The sequence below is a fragment of the Carassius gibelio genome, chromosome A12 (assembly GCF_023724105.1).
Source record: "Carassius gibelio isolate Cgi1373 ecotype wild population from Czech Republic chromosome A12, carGib1.2-hapl.c, whole genome shotgun sequence".
In the NCBI taxonomy this organism is placed as follows: Eukaryota; Metazoa; Chordata; class Actinopteri; order Cypriniformes; family Cyprinidae; genus Carassius; species Carassius gibelio.
Window position 1 is genome coordinate 893,468 of NC_068382.1, and position 18,653 is coordinate 912,120.

Below are 18,653 nucleotides of genomic sequence, written 5' to 3' on the forward strand. Positions count from 1 at the left end.
AGGAGCTAAGGTGCGGCTGGGGCATCTCCCGCCCAGATGCTCCAAGAGAGCGACGAGGGAGGAACTTATGGATCACCACCACTTGATTGCGGGCCTCCTGAAACCTGTCGACGACAAAATTGACTGCGTCGCTGAACAGGCCAGTAGGCTGAATCGGGGCGTCCATGAGGCAGACCCTGCCCCGCTCGTTCATATTGGACAGGGTCAACCATAAGTGCCTCTCTGCGGACACCATAGCTGGACCACCCTAACCCTAACCCTAACCGCCCAATCGCTCCTCATATTGCGGCGAGTGGGGTGGCGAATCCCTGTCGACCAACTCCACATCAACCTCCTCGGAGGAAAAGAGGCGGAGTGTCGACCCCTCTCCCTGAGTGAAAGGAACCGCTGAGCGTGCTTCCGACTCTAGGGATTGGGTGCCGGATCTGGCGGAAGTGGAAGGAGATAGGGACTGGCCAGTCTCCATTCCCTCCACCAAGGTAAAAAGAAGCTAAAACAAGCCAACATATGCAATACAACTTCCCTCTCAGTGAGAGAATGTAGCTTTTTACAATATTAACTGCAAAAACTTAACAACATTAAATATCTCTCTGACTAATGAACTAATGTGATTTTTGCAATGCACAAACACAGGTTTTAATGAGTTACATGTTCTATGCATATAAACTTCAGCTTCAGTGCTCAGGATTTTCAGTATAAAGCTTCTGAGAGTACTAATGTTTCACAATGCATTTCTACGTTAAAATTAACCCAAATTGAGCTAGGCATTAAACCTACAAATGTTGTTCATTTTAAATATCACTTTTACACACAAATAATAATTATCAAAAGGAAAATATTTATTAAAAACAAGAGAAAAGTCAAAAAGTAACATGTTAAAAGAAATGCAGAAAAGGATGGCATTAACAGCTACAGAGTTCATAAACAAAGCATTGAACATTTGATGAATATAACTTAAGATCAAATTGGACTTTGTTCAATTGTGTATATATTGTATAAAAATATACGAAAACACATACAATAAATTTACAATTAGTTAGGTTTTTTTCCAACTATTCTGGCATGACAGTACACAAATAAATCACAACATTAACTTTGATATTATAACATTTAACAGACGCGTGTGTGTGTGTGTGTGTGTGTGTGTGTGTGTGTGTGTGTGTGTGTGTGTGAAAGAATGTGAGCAGGTGTATGAATGACAGAGTGTAAACTCTTCTACTAAACAACACAGAAAAAGCATTTAACTTTTTTTTTTTTTAACAAATTATACACTTACAGTTTGTTTCATAGTCCATGAATACAGATCATGCATCACGGTCAATTTTCATGATCTCTTTAGCATAACTGATGTAGTCATGAAGAAGCCCCATCAGCACAGCATGTGACATCTTCTACATCATCCAGGGCAGCGTCCTCCTTTAAAACCACCGCTGCATCAGTTTAGGGGAAAGAAGATTCTCCTCTCTGACCAGCATTCATCCCAGTCACCGCCTGTTCTTCATCAGTGGCCTAAGAGAAACACATTTGAAAAAATTCAACATTTAATTAAACTATGGATTTTCAGGTAGAGGTGTATTCACATCCGTAAGGATAGGTAAATAATCGGTTTTAAAGTTTCAACACTTTGTGTGGTTGTTTAATGTCTGTCTATCACAGCTCTCATGAAGTCTATAATGGCAGCACTAGTGTGAGGGCAGGTGATACTGTTTGAATAAATATCGCTTTCAGAAAGCTTCTTTACTGAAACATTAAAACAGACATGACATTCACATACCTCACAAATGTTCATGTACGTGGAGGGCTGCTCTTCAAACCGTTAGTTCACCAAATAATTAAAATGTTCATAATTTACTCTCCCCATGTTTTTCCAGACTCATACAAACTCTGCTCATTTTTTGGAAAGCATACGAATATATTTAATATTCTCTTTTTGTGTCCTCCATTGCTGGTCTGGGAGACCAGTATTTTATTTTGAACATACATGTTTGCTATCATATAATTTAAGATGTATTCATATATAAATATCAGAATTTACTTCTACAATAACTCTATATTTATGAAGCTTGAAAATACTGATTATCTAAACTATAAATGGATTAACAAATATTATGAGAAAACTAAAAATATATTAAGTTATGTTGTAAAGACAGACAAAAGTCTTATAGGTTTGGAATGACTTGAGGGCAAGTAAATTATTTTTTGTGTGAACTTTACCTCTAAGAGCGAAGACCAAGAATAATGACTCTCCAAATCAGACAAGACAACTCCAAACTTGGTTTGATTTCTGCAATAAAAAACACAGACATCAATGGTCTTAATGAAATGAGCACGTAATCACACTGTTGTTGCATCAAAATGTGAAGTAAACCGGCAGGAGACAACAGAAAAATTTATTTTCTAAAAATAACTTACATAAAATCTCAAAGGAATGATGCTCTCCCATGTCTCTTGCTTTTAACATCTACAAAAACAAAAAACAAACATTATTTTACTCTTAGTAAAACACAACAACAACTGATAACATGAAATTATGAAGTTTACTTGCCTTAAACTATCTTTCCCTCTCTTCAGAAGAAGCTGAGAAAACCACCTCCTCACACAAGCAGACTTGTGTGTCCTTAACTCCAGTTAGTTTGAGTTCTGCAAAGAGGGACATCAATGGTTTCAATAAAATATTAACATATACATACATATATATACATACATATACATACACACATACAGACATATATATATATATATATATATAAAATCACACTGTTTTTGCATCAAAATGTGAAGTTAACAGGCAGGACACAACATAAACATTAATTTTCTAAAAAAAAAAGTAATAATAACTTAACTTACATCAGTCTCAAAAGAATGAAGTTATCTTGTCTCTGGATTGCAACATCTAAAAAAACACACACATTATTTTAGTCTTAGTAAAAATAAAGATAACTTGATGTTATTCTGAAGTTTACTCTCCTTAAACCGTCTGTCCCTCTCTTCAGAAGAACACCTCCTCCTCATCCTCACACAGGTCTGTGACTCCTCACACAAACAGCTTCTGTGTCTTTAACTCTCAGCGCGAGGACAAGGAAGACAGGAGCTCGAGAAGAAATATTACATGTAAAACATACTTTTAACAGTAACCACTTCAACAGCCTCAAAATAATTATGCTAGTCTTTACTACACAATGCCATTTCCTTTAGGAGACAAACACACATTCAGTTTAACCGCGAAAAAAAAGACAAATTCACATGAGCGTAACCGTGACCATAACCGTCTGTTAACGCCTCAAAAAGTACAGATAATGTAAAATCTTATGTAAATATGACAAAATACATTCACAGACGTTATATTAAAAGTACATCCTTCGTTCAGTACCGTTACATGAGGCAGTTAAGACCTCCATGTCTGAGGCGAAAACCGCGTCCGTTTTTTTTAAAATATATATATATATATATATATATAACGTTAAGCTCCTTTGTTTCCGCCTTTCATAAAACCTTCCGCCTTTCATACAACCGGGTAAACAATAAAAGATAACTTTACATTTTGAATATTTACTTACCATAGTCTTTCACTCGCTTCTCGCTTCTATCACGCTGAGAAAATGGCGGCTGCTCGCACTGGAGACGTACGATCTTGACGTGACGTGCGTGCTCTCCTTCACGTCCGCGTCCTCAACCCAGACCCGCTGGGTTAAACTTTTTTTTTTTAAACCTTATTTTCAACCCAAACTTGGGTTAAAACATCCCAAAGTCCTATCCAACGGCCTCAACCCAGCAGTTGGGTTGAAAAAACAACCCAGCGTTTTTTAGAGTGTACAGAAAGGGCCTTTCTTTCTTCCAAAACAAGTAGGGGGCCCCTTCTCCCTAGGGAGGTATCAAAATTGCAAGAATAAGGAAGATGCATGGCAGACAAAAATACACTACATTTGGCACCCCAGATGGGATTGGAAAGGAGCAGCAGAGTGGACGACTGCTTTTGAGCTGACTGATGAGCAACACACACACACACACACACACAAGTGGTGGCCACCATAGAATAAGGTAAGCATCTTTGCTTATATAATTAATGTGTGTTGTTGACTGGTCAGTTCTGAGCGGTAAGGTCACTTAAAATCTGCTCTTCCAAATTTAGAACTAATTAAATGAATAAAAATTGGGGGTTTTGTTTCCAGAAGAAAAACTGCATACACATAATTTGGTTTACTAAAAGGTCTTTTGGAAAAGGCCTGATTTTAATCTGGATAGTGTAAGCAGAAATACATTGCATGCAATGGTCTGTGTTCATTGTGGGCTGGGCCTATAAGGGACAGCAATACACGTGAGCCAGATGTATTATAGAGGAAAAGTCCTTTAAATACCACTCTGTATATGTAAGATACAGAGGTCTGAACGGAAAGGCGGAAAAGTCCTTAGGGAAGGCAGAAATCCTGTAAAGTACTGATTTTTACTTTGTTGAGGAAGTGTATCAGTGAAAGAGCAAGTAAAGCTGACAGATCACTCAGGAGAGTGTAGAGTACTCTGTATTTATGTACGTTTTAATGTAAGTGTCTGTGTGACTGGCTGTGTTTGTGTGAGAAAATAGATTCTATATCTGGTGGAGCAAGAGGTGTTCTCCCCTCCTGGACCATCACTTGGGAGTGATTAGGTAACACAGATGGGCGTGGCTGGTGTTGAAAAAGGATAAGTGCAGGAGCCCTAAAACAATAAAGTTAACTGTATGAAGGTTTTTTAGAGAAAAATAAATAAAAATGTTCCAAGAAATGGACTAATATAGAGATGGCAGATATGGTGGAATATAGAAATAATAATAAATTAATTAAAATAAGATGTGCATTTATTATTAAGTTGGCTTGAGAAAGCCAACTTACTGAAATCCTATTTAAACTTATTAAGTTGGCTTGAGAAAGCCAACTTACTGAAATCCTATTTAAACTTATTATTATTAAGTTGGCTTGAGAAAGCCAACTTACTGAAATCCTATTTAAACTTCTTCTTCTTCTTCTTCTTCTTCTTATTATTATTATTATTATTATGTTGGCTTGTTGCCCAACATACTGTTATGCTATTTAAACTTCGTCTTTTTCTTCTTCTTTTTCTTCTTATTATTTTTCTGACATAAATTCTAAACGCTACTCCTCCTAGGGCTTTAAAGCCACAAGCCCCAAACTTGGCAGACACCTGCGGGATAGAGCGGTGGTGTGTGCTATATCTTTTCAGAGTGATCAGACTTAAATTTTTTTTTATTCATTTTTAAATGTCAAAATACATTACCCATAGACTTACATTATCTGAGAAAAATTGCGCCCCTAGTTGCAATACCCGATCTAAGGTTTACTTTCACTTTTAAATCGGTTAAAGACATTCCGTAAATAATACAATTTCCCTCAAACTGACAAGCTAAACCAACATATCTGATTATTACAGGGGTTAGGTCTCATTAATAATTTGTTTCTGGGCAGAGAGCAGTCAGAAAGACGAGAATCGCTGCTTCTCAGCTCAGGCATTGTCTACACGGAGCTCACAACCAGCGAATTTATTCTTATTTAAGATCTTTTATTATTAAATTATATCGGCGATTGCACGCAATCTTCCCGTTAGAACACACCAAGAGCTAAATTCAGATGTTTCTGAACTGTTTAAAGTAATAGCATAATATATTCGCGGCAGCCAACTGTTCGCGAACTCGCGATTTATTTCTCTGAACACTTGAAGTCCACATTTACAGCCTTCACATGAAAACACTGCAGCGAAACGGCACAAAACAATTAGAAGAATATATTATACACATGAAAATGAGTGTTTATATGTGCTTGTGAGATTTCTCTGTCAGACTGAAAGTCTGCGTTGCTCAGCGTTGCATAACATGGTAAAGCAGGGAGCTACACTGCGACAAAAATAGTCGCATTTGCATCACTGATTGTTTTTGTACCTACTTATGTGTTATGCTATGATTTAATATGAGCATTTATTAAAACAGAAATGTGTATTTTAAGAATACGTTTTATAACATGCTCCGAGTATTCAACACATCAAGTTGGCTTCAACCCCGCGCTGCGGGAAAGCTGAACTGAGCAGCTGGTGGCTCGCGCTGTGTTCGGTGCCCTCGAGAGAGAGCCGCGTCTCGCGAACAGGGACAGCAACACTGAACCGAGCTCTCGTTCAGGACGTTCACGTCCTCCTGCACCTGAACGAACAAATACGAATCGCAGTTTAAATAAACAGAAAAAAAGAGCGAAAAGCGAAAGAGCTCAATTCAGCAGCGCGGTGTTCTGGTGTTCAGGGAGGGAGCAAGCAGAGACGCGTCTCAAAGTCTTCTTGCTTTTGTACCGACAACAAGTACATACAAAATATGTCGAAATACCCGTGTTGGAAAGTGTGTTCGAAAGAGTATGTGGTTATGTCTTAAGTAAAAGTAAAGAGTTGCAAAAAAATCGGATGTGTATCATTATAATGGATGCGTTTGTCTCTTAAGGCGACTGCGTCTAATTGACTAGCTCTGCTGTCAGTGTCTTTAATGTATGAAAATGAAAGTAAATCAATCACTGCTCTTGATTGAATTACCTTGTAGTACAAGAATTTATCCAAAGTCAATCCAAAAATCAGATAGAATTGTTTTAATAGTGGGTGCAGGCCACTAGTTCATTTATGTAAGTGAGTATGGCAAAATAGTGATCTGTGAAATTTTATACCAAAAAATTCTTTATACTGTAGGTTACCAGTGAAATTGATTAAAAAATAATAATAATTAGGGACCTGACCATGTTTTGCTTAAGTGTTTCTTTCTTTAATTGCTAATGCAACCTTTTCACACCACAGACTGAACCAAATTAAGCATTGCTTGCTTGGTAACTGTTCAACAAAGTATTGATAGTTGTGTAAATATTGTCATACTGACAGCTGTCTGAAGTTTTGGTTGATTCCATTACATATCTTTTTATCAAAGTTATCCGAAATTATCAAGATGAATTAATGAGTTATTGTCATATTTTATTACCAGTTTCTAAACTACAACAAATAAACTGTGATAATGTGAGAAATGTTGAAGGTGTCTGAATACATTTTGGTTTGATTGTGTATTTTATTTTACAGTGAAGACTATGCAGTGCTATTATAAATTAACAAAAACAAACTTAAAAAATGTAAACATTATGTAAATAGCACAAATAAATAAATAGAATGAACATACAGTACAAATTAAACAATTTTAAACAGGGTCCACTGTACAACCTGCAACGGGGCCCCTCTAACCCCAGCTACAAGATGCAATGCACTGCAATGCACTGTTTACTGTAAGAAATAGAACAAGGCATGTGGTTTAAAAGATGGCAAGTAAAACAAAAAGCACATCTGTATGCAATACAGTTTCATTATTGTTCATTATTATCCAGTAATTACTATAAATAATTTGGGCGACCAAATTATGTTTTGTGCCAGTAACTGAAAAAGTGGTGACTGATAAGAGCCACCCGTGGAAAAAGTTAGTGTAGTTCCCTGTGGTAAAGTCATTTATATATTTTTTTAAGAGCATCTTAAAATAAAATATATATTCAGAATGCACACAATCCACCCTTTAGAACACAACGAGAGCAAAATCCAGGGGTTTTTTGAGCCGTGTATGTGTGCAAAACGCAATATTTGACATTGTGAAGGGAAAAAAAGTCACATGACAGCCGTGTTTCGGGGCGAGATCGGACAAATAAATACACATTTAATTCACAGTGACAAGTTAAACCAACATATGTTATTATTATTGGGTCAGATCTCATTAATAAATTATGTCTCACACAATCCACCCATTAGAACACAAGAAGAGCAGAATTCAGGTGTTTTTGAGCTGTGTATGTGTGCAAAATGAAATATCAGCGCAATACAGCTTATGAATACTGGAAGAAAAAAAAGTCCATCTCTCCAGCTTCAGAGGACAGTGACTCTGGCTTTTCATCGGTAGATCGGACAAATCAAGTACACGATTATTTAAAAATTCATAATAACTTGGCGAATATAAACGAAAACACATGAACATAAACTATTGAGAAATAAATCGAAAATAGGTATTGATGCTGGATTGAATATTAAAAGAGACTGCATTCACCAGCTGCTTTCAGTATGTGGTCCACACGATGGCGCCACAGGATAAATACTAAATACTTCAAGATATATTTAGAGACAAAGCAGTTCTTACAAATAAATACATAAATATCCTATTTTCAAGTAAATTATGATTCCTTCTGTGAGTACTATTATATGCACAATGTGAAAATAGAGTCAAATTGAATGGTATTTAGGAGATTATAGTTTTAGCATTATTACTATATTGGGCCTTATTGAAGTTTATAAAAAATTATAATGAATATTTATAAATGTTTTATTTATGCACATGAATACATTTGAAATATTACATGAGTTTGAATGAGTTTAAATTGATTAGAAATAGTTCATAGAAGCAGAGTTTGATTGAGTCTAATGGGATTTGGAGCTTGGCTCATCTGAACATCCTGTCAATTAAAGTCTATGGGATTTTTATGATTTTTAATATTTATTTTTATTAAAACCGTAAGTCCAATAAGTTAGAAAAAATATAGCACACCTCATCTGTTCAAAGACTTGAACATCATCTCCTAGATATCATTAAATTTGAACATATTTTAATAGAATTGCCAATATTTTTATCAAGTTATCACACATTACTGAAAAAGTGAAGAAGGGACACTGATAGTTATCTATTTTCATGTTGTGCATATAATAGTACTCACAAAAGGACTCATAATTTACTTGAAAAGATACATGTCCATTGTGTAACTGCATCATCTATACACACCATTGTGCTTGGACCCCTTTTGATCTCCTTGATTTAAAATGCATTGTTTCAGTTATCTTGTGTGACTTATTTCACATCCAGCTAGACAACCCTGTCGTAGCTGTTGTCATAGCCCAGGCTTTTTATTAAAAAAGAAAACAGCAAGGTACCATGGAAAAAGACTGTTGCAGGTGTATTTTTTATGGTATTATTTTTTTTATTTTTTTGCAGCAGGGCAACTCAAGAATGTTGGGCACACAAGTACCGTGGCTCTTTTGCTCCATGGCCAAGATGGCCAAGCCAACATCAAAGTTAGTTCACTAACTTTTAATTCTAGTTATTATTATTATTATTATTATTTTTCTGGCCGGAAAAATTTTGGACACTAACTCCTCCTAGACCGTTCAAGCTACATACTCCAAACTCGAGTCAGACCTTCATACTGTTCTGACTCGGTGTGCTATATCTTTTCAGACTGGTTTGAGTTACGGTTTTCCTAAAAATTTATATTAAAAATCATAATAATGCCCATAGACTTTCATTGACATGATGTTCAGATGATCCAAGCTCCAAATCCCATTAGACTCAATCAAGCTTTGATGCTAATCAATTTAAACTCATTCAAACTCATCTAATCTATCTATCTATCTATCTATCTATCTATCTATCTATCTATCTATCTATCTATCTATCTATCTATCTATCTATCTATCAATCTGACTATTTCTTTCTATCTATGTATCTAACATAGATCATAAATAATGGTAAACTATGGTAAATCATGGTAAACTATGGTAAATCGTGGTAAATAATGGTAAACTATGGTAAATCATGGTAAACTATGGTAAATCATGCTAGAATCATAGTAAATCATACTGGAACATGGTAAATCATGGTATACTATAGTAAATAATGGTAAACTATGGTAAATCATGGTAAATCATGGTAAACTATGATAAATCATGCTAGAATCATAGTAAATCATACTGGAACATGGTAAATCATGGTATACTATAGTAAATCATGGTAAACTATGGTAAATCGTGGTAAATCATGGTAAACTATGGTAAATCGTGGTAAATTGTGGTAAACTATGGTAAATCATGGTAAACTATGATAAATCATGCTTGAATCAGTAAATCATACTTGAACATGGTAAATTGTGGTATACTATGGTAAATCATGGTAAACTATGATAAATCATGCTAGAATCAGTAAATCATACTTGAACATGGTAAATTGTGGTATACTAGAGTAAATCATGGTAAACTATGGTAAATCGTGGTAAATCATGGTAAACTATGGTAAATCATGGTAAACTATGGTAAATCATGCTAGAATCAGTAAATCATACTTGAACATGGTAAATCATGGTATACTATAGTAAATCATGGTAAACTATGGTAAATCATGGTAAATCGTGGTTTACCACTATTTACTATAGTTTAGCATTATTTACTATAGTATACCAATAATATGGTAAATCGTGGTAAATCATGGTAAACTATGCTAAATCATGTTAGAATCAGTAAATCATACTTGAACATGGTAAATCGTGGTATACTATAGTAAATAATGGTAAACTATGGTAAATCGTGGTAAATCATGGTAAACTATGGTAAATCATGGTAAACTATGGTAAATTATGCTAAACTATGGTAAATCATGCTAGAATCAGTAAATTATACTTGAATATGGCAAATCGTGGTATACTATAGTAAATCATGGTAAACTATAGTAAATCGTGGTAAATCATGGTAAACTATGGTAAATCATGCTAGAATCAATAAATCATACTTGAACATGGTAAAATGTGGTATACTATAGTAAATAATGGTAAACTATGGTAAATTGTGGTAATCATGGTAAACTATGCTAAATCATGCTAGAATCAGTAAATCATACTTGAACATGGTAAATCATGGTATACTATAGTAAATCATGGTAAACTATGGTAAATCTATCTATCTATCTGTCTATCTATCTATCTGTCCTAATAATATGCTAATCATGCTAATATCATGCTAACAACATGCTAGTCGCATGCTAGTCATGCTAGAAACATGCTAGCAACATGTTAATCATACTAGAAACATGCTAGAAACATGCTAGTCGATTGTTAGTCATGCTAGAAACATGCTAGCAACATGCTAATCATGTTAGAAACATGCTTGCAACATGCTTGTCGCATGCTAGTCATGCTAGAAACATGGTAACAACTTGTCAATCATGCTAAAATCATGCTAGCAACATGCTCATCATACCAAAATCATGTTACCAACATGCTAGTCGCATGCTAGTCATGGTAGAAACATGCTAATCATGCTAGAAACATGTTAGCGACATGGTAGCAACATGCTAATCATGTTAGCAAAATGCTAGCAACATGCTAGTCGCATTCTAATCATGCTAGCAACATGCTAGTCGCATGCTAATCATGCTAGAAACATGTTAACAACATGCTAGCAACATGTTAACCATGCTAGAAACATGCTAGCGACATGCTAGCAACATGCTAATCATTTTGCTAGAAACATGCTAGCAACATGCTAATCATGCTAGAAACATGCTAGCAACATGCTAGTTGCATGCTAGTCATGTTAGAAACATAGTAATCATGTTAGAAACATGCTAATCATGTTAGAAACATGCTAGCAACATGCTAGTCACATGTTAATCATGCTAGCAACATGCTAGTCGCATGCTAGTCATGCTAGAAACATGCTAATCATGCTAGAAACATGCTAGCGACATGCTAGTCGCATGCTAATCTTGCTAGCAACATGCTATTCGCATGTTAATCATGTTAGAAACATGTTAACAACATGCTAGAAACATGTTAATCATGCTAGAAACATGCTAGCAACATGTTAATCATGGTAAAATCATGCTAGCAACATTCTAGTCGCATGCTAGTCATGTTAGAAACATGCTAGCAACATGTTAATCATGCTAGAAACATGCTAGTTGCATGCTAGTCATGCTACAAACATGCTAGCAAGATGCTAGCGACATGCTAGCAACATGCTAATCATGCAAGTAACATGCTAGCAACATGCTAATCGTCCTAAAATCATGCTAGCAACATGCTAGTCTCATGCTAGAAACATGTTACCGACATGCTAATCATGCTACAGACATGCTAGCAACATGCTAATCATGCTAAAATCATGCTAGTTGCATGCTAATCATGCTAGAAAAATGCTAACAACATGCTAATCATACTAGAAACATGTTAGCAACGTGCTTCAAATGCCAATCATGCTAGAAATATACTAGCAACATGTTAGTCATGATAACAGTATGCTAGCAACATGCTATTAGCATGCTAATCATGTTAGAAACATGCTAGCAACATGCTAGTCGCATGCTAGTCATGCTAGAAAAATGCTAGCAGCAGGCTAGCAGCATGTTAATAATGCTTTAAACATGCTAGAAACATGGCAGCGACATGCTAGTCATGCTTAAAACATGCTATTTGCATGCTAATCATGCTAGAAACATGCTATCAACATGCTAGTCATACAACAAACATCGTAGCGACATGCTAGTCATGTTAACAACATGCTAGTAACTTGTTAATCATGCAAGAAACATGTTAGTCGCATGCATTCTTTCTGTCAAACTAATCTATCTATCATTCTTTCATTTGAGCTAATCTATATCATTCTTTCTAACTAATCTGTCATTCTTTCTAACTAATCTATCAATCTAACTTTAAACTATAAACTTCTAACTTGTTTGAACTTCTTCAAACTTTCTGGTCAGGCTTTCTCAAGCCAACTTAAAGTTTGTCTCAACAAACTTTTTTTTTCTAGTTATGTTGGCTTGGCAACAAGCCAACATACTGTTATGCTATTTAAACTTCTTCTTTTTTTTTTCTTCTTCTTATTTTTCTGACAGAAATTCTAAACGCTACTCCTCCTAGGGCTTTAAAGCCACAAGCCCCAAACTTGGCAGACACCTGCGGGATAGAGCGGTGGTGTGTGCTATATCTTTTCAGACTGATCAGACTTAAAGTTTTTTTTTTAATTAATTTTTAAATGTCAAAACATATTACCCATAGACTTACATTATCTGAGAAAAACTGCGCCCCTAGTTGCAATACCCGAAGGTTTACTTTCAGGGTGTACTCACACTAGGCACGGTTGCCATGAACCGGGCCCGAGTACGATTGTCCCGCCTCCCCACTCACCCTATGGCCTGCACTCACATATAGGGTTTCAGCATTCGTGCCGGAGCACGCTTACGTCATTATGGTGCGACGGTTTCGGGATAAACAGGAAGAGCTCTATGAACACAATGGAGTGCATCGCTCTGTTTTCTTTGTGGATAATTTTGTGTTGTTTGGTCCACAGCCTGTTGTTAAACAGATGTGTCGCCTTAGTGGTGCGAACATTTTCACATAATCGTGCTGCTCGTATGAGGATGTTTGCAAGATACCAGCTGAAGTGCAGCAAGGACTTTGCAGTTTTTAGTTTTTTTATGCGTTTTGCACCTCTGCCGTAGACCAAAGCGACCCTTTCCCTGCCATGTTGGTTTTGGAGCGTCGCAAAACCTTGATGCAAAGCGTCCTTTTCGTGCCCAGGCACGGTTAGCGCTCACACTGCATGCGAACCGCGCCCGAGTCCAACTGAACCGTGCCCTGGCCCAACCTCTTCCAAGCGGGCCAGGGCCGGCCAATCGAGCCGCGCCCGGGCACGATTCGGAGCACTCACACTAGTCAAACGAACCGCGCTTTGGTGGTCAAACGCACTCGGGCACGGTTCAAACTGGCAGTGTGAGTACACCCTCACTTTTAAATCGGTCAGAAATTCCGTAAATAATAACATTTCCTTCAAACTGACACGCTAAACCAACATATCTGATTATTACAGGGGTCAGGGCTCATTAATAATTTATTTCTGGGCAGAAGAGCAGTCAGAAAGACGAGAGAAGAATCAGCTGCTGGTCAGCTGCTGGAGGGATTGTCTCCACGGAGCTCACACAAGCGTAATTTATTCTTATTTAAGACCTTATCTTCTTACCTTTAAGACCCAATCTACTCATTAGAACACACCAAGGGCTAAATTCAGATGTTTCTGAACTGTTTAAAGTAATAACATGATATATTCGCGGCAGCCATGTACGATGTATACGATGTATTTCTCTGAACACTTGGAAGTCCACAGAGAAATTACAGCCTTTCACATTAAAACACTGCAGCGAAACGGCACAAAACAATTAGAATAATATATTATACACATGAAAATGAGTGTTTATATGTGCTTATGAGATGTTCTCTGTCAGACTGAACGTCACAGCGATTGCTCAGCGTTGCATGACATGGTAAAGCAGGGAGCTACACTGCGACAAAAATGATCGCATATGCATCACTGATTATTTTTGTACCTGCTTATGTGTTATGTTATGATTTAATATGAGCATTTATTAAAACAGAAATGTGTATTTTAAGAATACGTTTTATAACGTGCTCCGACTCCGAGCATTCAACACATCAAGTTGGCTTCAGCCCCGCGCTGCAGGAAAGCTGAACTGCGAGCGAGAACTGAGATGAACTGAGAGAGAAAGCCGCGTCTCGCGGACAGGGACAGCAAGACTGAACTGAGCTCTCGTTCAGGACGTTCACGTCCTCCTGCACCTGAACGAACAAATACAAATCGCAGTTTAAATAAACAGAAAAAAAGAGCGAAAAGCGAAAGAGCTCAATTCAGCAGCGCAGTGTTCTGGTGTTCAGGGAGCAAGCAGAGACGGGTATCAAAGCCTTCTTGCTTATGTACCGACAACAAATACGTACAAAATATGTCGAAATACCCGTGTTGGAAAGTGTGTTCGAAAAAGTATGTGGTTATGTCTTAAGTTAAAGTGAAGAGTTGCAAAAAAATCGGATGTGTAGCATTATAATGGATGCGTTTGTCTCCTAAAGGGACCGCGCCTAATTCACTAGCTCTGCTGTCAGTGTCTTTAATGTATGAAAATGAAAGTAAATCAATCACTGCTCTTGATTGAATTACCTTGTAGTACAAGAATTTATCCAAAGTCAATCCAAAAATCTGATAGAATTGTTATACTAGTGGGTGGAGGCCAGTGAAATTGATTTAAAAAAATAATAATTAAGGATCTGCCCATGTTTTGCTTAAGTGTTTCTTTCTTTAATTGCTAATGCAACCTTTTCACACCACAGACTGAACCAAATTAAGCATTGCTTGCTTATTAACTGTTCAACAAAGTATTGATAGTTGTGTAAATATTGTCATACTGACAGCTGTCTGAAGTTTTGGTTGACTCCATTACATATCTTTTTATCAAAGTTATCCGAAATTACGAACATGAATTTGTTCTGAGTTATTGTCATATTTTATTACCAGTTTCTAAACTACAGCAAATAAACTAACTGTGATTATGTGAGAAATGTTGAAGGTGTCTGAATACATTTTGGTTTGATTGTGTATTTTATTTTACAGTGAAGACTATGCAGTGCTATTTTAAATGAACAAAAACAAACTTAAAAAAATGTAAACATTATTTAAGTATCACAAATAAATAAATATAATTAACATACAGTACAAATTAAACCATTTTAATCAGGGTCCACTGTACAACCTGCACCGGGGCCCCTCTAACCCCAGCTACGAGACGGGGCAATGCACTGTGTGTACTGTAAGAAATAGAACAAGGCATGTGGTTTAAAAGATGGCAAGTAAAACAAAAAGCACATCTGTATGCAATACAGTTTCATTATTGTTAATTATCCAGTAATTACTATAAATAATTTGGGCGACCAAATTATGTTTTGTGCCAGTAACTGAAAAAGTTAGTAGCACAAGTGCCACTAGTGGAAAAAGTTAGTGTAGTTCCCTGTTGTTAAGTCATTTATATATATTTTTAAGAGCTTCTTAAAATAAAATATATACTCCGAATGCACACAATCCACCCTTTAGAACACAACAAGAGCAAAATCCAGGGGTTTTTGAGCAGTGTATGTGTGTAAAATGCAATATTTGACATTGTGAAGGGAAAAAAGTCACATGACACCCGCGTTTCGGGGCGAGATCGGACAAATAAATACACATTTCATTCACACTGACAAGCTAAACCAACATATGTTATTATTATCCGGTCAGATCTCATTAATAAATTATGCCTCACACAATCCACCCATTAGAACACAACAAGAGCAAAATTCAGTGTTTTTGAGCTATGTATGTGTGCAAAATGAAATATCAGAGCGATACAGCTTATGAATACTGGAAGGAGAAAAGTCCATCTCTCCAGCTTCAGAGGACAGTGATTCTGGCTTTTCATCGGTAGATCGGACAAATCAAGTACACGATTATTTCAAAATTCATAATAGCTTGGCGAATATAAACGAAAACAGCCACGTGAACATAAACTGTTGAAAAATAAATCGAAAATAGGTATTGATGCTGGATTGAATATTAAAAGAGATTGCATTCACCAGGTGCTTTCAGTATGTTGTCCACACGATGGCGCCACAGGATAAATACTAAATACTTCAAGAAATATTCAGAGACAAAGCAGTTCATACAAGTGAATACATAAATATCCTATTTTCAAGTAAATTATGATTGCTTCTGTGAGTACTATTATATGCACAACGTGAAAATAGAGTCAAATTGAATGGTATTTAGGAGATTATAGTTTTTGCATTATTACTATATTGGGCCTTATTGAAGTTTATAAAAAAATATAATGAATATTTATAAATGTTTTATTTATGCACATGAATACATTTGAAATATTACATGAGTTTGAATGAGTTTAAATTGATTAGAAATAGCTCATAGAAGCAAAGTTTGATTGAGTCTAATGGGATTTGGAGCTTGGCTCATCTGAACATCCTGTCAATTAAAGTCTATGGGATTTTTATGATTTTTTATATTTATTTTTATGAAAACCATAAGTCCAATAAGTTAGAAAAGATATAGCACAACACCTCATCTGTTCAAAGACTTGAACATCATCTCCTAGATATCATTAAATTTGAAAATATTTTAATAGTATTGCCAATATTTTTATCACGTTATCACACATTACTGAAAAAGTGAAGAAGGGACACTATATGATAATTATCTATTTTCATGTTGTGCATAAAATAGTACTCACAAAAGGACTCATAATTTACTTGAAAAGATACATGTCCATTGTGTAACTGCATCATCTATACAAACCATTGTGCTTGGACCCCTTATGATCTCCTTGATTTAAAATGCATTGTTTCAGTTATCTTGTGTGTCGTTGCCCACAACGTGACGGTGACAGGACTGTGAAATACATACACGAGATAGCTGTTATCATAGCCCAGGCTTTTTATTAAAAAAGAAAACAGCAAGGGACCATGGAAAAAGACTGTTACAGGTGTATTTTTTTATGGCATTATTATTTGTATTTTTTTTTTGCAGCGGGGCAACTCAAGAATGTTGGGCACACAAGTACTGTGGCTCTTTTGCTCCATGGCCAAGATGGCCAAGCCAACATCAAAGTTAGTTCACTAACTTTTAATTCTAGTTCTTCTTCTTCTTATTATTATTTTTCTGGCCGGAAAATTTTTGGACACTAACTCCTCCTAGACCGTTCAAGTTACATACTCCAAACTCGGGTCAGACCTTCATACTGTTCTGACTCGGTGTGCTATATCTTTTCAGACTGGTTTGAGTTACGGTTTTCCTAAAAATTAATATTAAAAATCATAAAAATGCCCATAGACTTTCATTGAAATGATGTTCAGATGATCCAAGTTCCAAATCCCATTAGACTCAATCAAGCTTTGATGCTAATCAATTTAAACTCATTCAAACTCATCTAATCTATCTATCTATCTATCTATCTATCTATCTATCTATCTATCTATCTATCTATCTATCTATCTATCTATCTGACTATTTCTATGTATCTATCTATCTATCTATCTATCTATCTATCTATCTATCTATCTATCTATCTATCTATCTATCTATCTATCAGACTATTTCTATCTATCTATCTATCTATCTATCTGACTATTTCTATCTATCTATCTATCCTAATGATATGCTAATCATGCTAAAATCATGCTAACTAGAAACATGCTAACAACATGTTAGTCATGCTAGCAACATGCTAATCATACTAAAATCATGCAAACAACATGCCAGTCGCATGCTAATCATGCTAGAAAAATGCTAGTCGCATGATAATAATGCTAGAAATATGTTAGCTTCATGCTAATCATGTTAGAGACATGCTAGTGACATGCTAGCAACATGCTAATCATGCTAAAATAATGATAGCAACATGCTAGTCGCATTCTAGTCATGCTAGAAACATGCTAGCAACATGTTAATAATGCTAAAATCATGCTAGCAACATGCTAGTCACATGCTAGTCGTGCTAGAAACAGGTTAACATGTTAATCATGCTAATATCAATGCTAACAAAATGCTAATCAAACTAGCAACTTTCTAGTCGCATGTTAGTCCTGCTAGAAACAAGCTAGCAACATGCTAGCAACATACTAATCATGGTAAAATCATGCTACCAACATGCTAGTCGCATGCTAGAAAACATGCGAATCATGTTAGAAACATGCTAGCAACATGCTAATCATACTAAAATCATGCTAGCAACATTCTAGTCGCATGCTAGTCATGCTAGAAACATGTTAACAACATGTTAATCATGATAAAATCATGCTAGCAACATGCTAATCAAACTAGCAACATGCTAGTCGCATGCTAGTCATGCTAGAAAAATGCTAACAACATGCTAGCAACATGCTATTCATGCTACAAACAAATGCTAGCGACATGTTAGCAACATGCTAATCATGCTAGAAACATGTTAACAACATGTTAGTCAT

The 18,653-nt window shown here is 36.0% G+C and overlaps 1 long non-coding RNA gene across 1 annotated transcript; it reads right to left on the bottom strand.

Annotated features, from left to right (window-relative positions):
* Positions 1-797: 797 nt before the first annotated feature.
* Positions 798-2,467, bottom strand: LOC128024895 (uncharacterized). The gene is made up of 3 exons (XR_008186057.1): positions 2,413-2,467; positions 2,215-2,284; positions 798-1,509 (listed from the first exon to the last, which is right to left on the bottom strand). It is a non-coding gene; the product is annotated as an uncharacterized LOC128024895 (long non-coding RNA).
* Positions 2,468-18,653: the final 16,186 nt, after the last annotated feature.